The 3,500-nt window shown below is 50.5% G+C and overlaps 2 non-coding genes across 2 annotated transcripts; both read right to left on the minus strand.

Annotated features, from left to right (window-relative positions):
* Positions 1-400: 400 nt before the first annotated feature.
* Positions 401-473, minus strand: TRNAK-CUU. The gene has a single exon. It is a non-coding gene; the product is annotated as a tRNA-Lys (tRNA).
* A 2,443-nt stretch (positions 474-2,916) lies between these two features.
* Positions 2,917-2,989, minus strand: TRNAK-UUU. Its single transcript has one exon. It is a non-coding gene; the product is annotated as a tRNA-Lys (tRNA).
* Positions 2,990-3,500: the final 511 nt, after the last annotated feature.

Genomic DNA, 3,500 nt, shown 5'->3' on the forward strand with positions numbered 1-3,500 from the left:
GTCCTTGGGGTCAGGCAGCCTCTGGGTAAGGGGGTGGGGACTCAGATCCTTTCTCCCGCCAATTGCACCAGGGTCATGTATAAACCAGAGAAGTTCCACACAATAGCCAGACCTGAACCCCCTGTACACTTGTGCTCTGTCCTCATTGCTTCTCTGTCTCTCTTCCCCCATCTCTGCTGCTCCCCCTCTGGGCTTTCTCAGCACCTGGCCCCACAGCACTTCCTGCCAGCCAGAGACTGCGTGTTCTAGGCCTGCTCCTGTGGATGTGGCCTCTCTCCTGATTCCTGAGGAAAGGAACCTTTCCAGGAAATGGCCACGGCTTCTGGGAATCTGCATGTGGCTGGTGGACAGCACCAGGAATCATTTGGCTCCTGGCACACAAGGCAACTTAAAAGCTGAACACCCAAACAGGGGCTTGAACCCTGGACCCTCAGATTAAGAGCCTGATGCTCTACCAACTGAGCTACCTGGGCTTGTTGAGATCACCTTCACTGTTCAGCACAAGAGCGAGGAGGCCGGCAAATGAGAGGCAAAAAAAGTCCCCAGAACCCCTCTTCTTTTTCTGCACAGCCACTGCCTGTCAGCAGGATTCCTCCTCCTCCTCCCTCCTGTGCCTCAGTGCGACTAAATCTCCACACCTAGACAGCCAGTCCCTCCGCTGCACCCCAATCCCGCAGGCCTCAGCCTCCCTGCCAAAGCCCTGCACCTGGCTCCAGAGAATTAAGTCTCACGTGTCGCTGGGAACTTGACTTCTTGTGCCCAGAGAGTCTCGGCCCCCCTCAGCAGATGACCTGAGAAACACAATGTCCATCTTTTCCAAAGAAGGGCTTGGAGGGGTTTTTCTCATGTTACCATGTGGCCTAATGGATAAGGTGTCTGAGTGTGGATCAGAAGACTGAGGTTTCGAGTCCCTTGGTGGTTGTGTTTCTGCAGTTTCACTGTTGTGCTGAACGTCCTGCTCCCTTCAGGGCTGGAACCTCTTCTTGGCCGCTCAGGCCAATGCTCTGGCTTCAGCTAGAGCCCCGGGAAGGAGTTGGGGGGTGGGCGTCACAAAGGCTGGGGCATGAGCCCCAGGTGCTTCCAGTCTCGCCTTTGCCCTTCCTGACTTGCCAAAGAAAATGGGCGGCTGCCCGGGCTAGCATGTGCGCCTGTCCCTGTGCTGGAGGGTACTTGCTACATAGCGTCTTCGGAGCCTGGGTGTTTCTCTGCTTCTCGCCAGCTCGGAAAAGCCTCTTGGGGTTAAATCTCCTGCCCCACTGCAAAAGTGAGCACCTTGAGTGGGAACGGTCAGAGGCCCCACCATGGGGGCTGGCCCTGCTTTCCTACCATCTTGTGATGTTGGCCACAGAGCATCAGCAGCCACCCTGCATGCTGGTGACCTTCAGTGGGTGTTTCTCATAGGACCTAATCACATCAGACACGCCATCAGGGGCTCGTAAACCTGCACATCTACCAACGTGATATATGCCATCATGTGCCAGCAATGCCCCTCTGCCATGTACATTGGCCAAACCGGACAGTCTCTACGCAAAAGAATAAATGGACACAAATCTGACATCAGGAATCATAACATTCAAAAACCAGTGGGAGAACACTTCAACCTCTCTAACCACTCAGTGACAGACTTAAAGGTGGTGGTTTTGCAACAAAAAAACTTCAAAAACAGACTCCAAAGAGAAACTGCTGAACTTGAATTAATATGCAAATTAGATACAATTAACACTGGCCTAAACAGAGACTGGGAATGGTTGGGTCATTACACTAATTGAATCTATTTCCCTATGTTAAGTTCTCCTCACACCTTCTACGGGCCATCTTATTATCACTTCAAAAAGTTTTTTTTCCTCCTGCTGATGATAGCTCATCTCAATTGATTAGACTTTTCCTGTTGGTATGCATACTTCCACCTTTTCATGTTCTCTGTATGTATAAATATCTCCTGTCTGTATGTTCCATTCTATGCATCCAAAGAAGTGAGCTATAGCTCACGAAAGCTTATGCTAAAATAAATTTGTTAGTCTTTAAGGTGCCACAAGTACTCCTGTTCTTTTTGCTAAATTTTAGTGTTGAACCCCAAACCCCAGCCCACTTGACTTTGGAACCCCTGTCCCCTGCCTAGCAAGTGCTATTGAATTGAGGGTGAGTCCCTCAATCGGGGTCTGCCAAGCACAGTAGCAGATTCACACAACCTCGATTCACACAACAAGGATAACAACCCTTTATTTCTCCTGCTCCTGTAACATGGAGACTGGGAATCCAACACCAGACAAAAGTGATCATTTTGGCAAGCAACCCAACCTATTTCCAACACACTGTAAAATCCACATGCAGACTCATACACGAAACCTTGCAAGAAAATGTTCCTGAGGGGCCTGAAGCACCTGCTGCTGGAGGAAGGAGGAGCTGTGGGTTGGGATTGAGGAGCAGCATGAGGAGGGAGGACCTGTGGGTTGGGATTGAGGTGCACTGGGAATAGGAGGGGGCTGTGGGTTGGGACAGAGGAGAAGGGTGAAGAGGAGCAGGCTCTGGTTGGGAGTGAGGAGCAGTGAGCATAGGAGGGACTGAGGGTTGGGTCTGAGGGGCACTGGGAAAAGAGGGGACATGGGTTTGGGCTGAAGAGCATCTTCATTTGGGGATCCAGCAGGACAGGGGAAGGCAGCAGGTGATTCTAATTCCTTAGGGATATTCTGTGTGTTTGTATGTGTGTGTGTGTGTGTGTGCAGGAAAGGAACATGCTCTATGCCCAGAGGCCTTTATTCCTCCAGGCTGCAAGGACAGAGGGGCTGTCAGGAAGTTGCCCCTTCAAACCCCCCCCCCCCAAAAGGGCCTTCTGAGGAAAGGGAAAATCCTGCAGAGAAAAAGTAACATCAAAGAGGACCTGAGAAAGACAGTTTACAATCTTGGTGAGTAGTTTATCACCTGACCAGGGACTTGAACCCTGGACCCTCAGATTAAAAGTCTGATGCTCTGCCAACTGAGCTAGCCAGGCTCACAAAGAACAACACCAAGTTGGTGCAGAGGAGAAACTAGTCAAGAAAACAAGAGCGGTAAATAACAGTGGAAACCTGCTGCTCTCTCTGGCCCAGTAAACACTATGAGTTTATATCAAATTTAGCAGCGTTAAATCGCACCAATCCACACAACGAAGCCCTTTATATCGATATAAAGGGCTCTTAATACCGGTATCTGTACTCCTCCCCGACGAGGGGAGTAGCACTGAAATCGGTATTGCCATGTCGGATTAGGGTTAGTGTGGCCACAATTCAATGGTATTGGCCTCCAGGCGCCATCCCACAGTGCACCATTGTGACCGCTCTGGACAGCAATCTGAACTCAGATGCATTGGCCAGGTTTACTGGAATTTACTTTTGAATTTCATTTCCTGTTTGCCCAGCATGGAGCGCTGATCAGCACAGGTGAGCATGCAGTCCCAGAATCAATATGAGCTCCAGCATGGACCGTATGGGAGATACTGAAGCTGATCTCTGTATGGGGAGATG

Source organism: Mauremys reevesii, linkage group 12 (genome assembly GCF_016161935.1).
Source record: "Mauremys reevesii isolate NIE-2019 linkage group 12, ASM1616193v1, whole genome shotgun sequence".
NCBI classification, from domain to species: domain Eukaryota; kingdom Metazoa; phylum Chordata; order Testudines; family Geoemydidae; genus Mauremys; species Mauremys reevesii.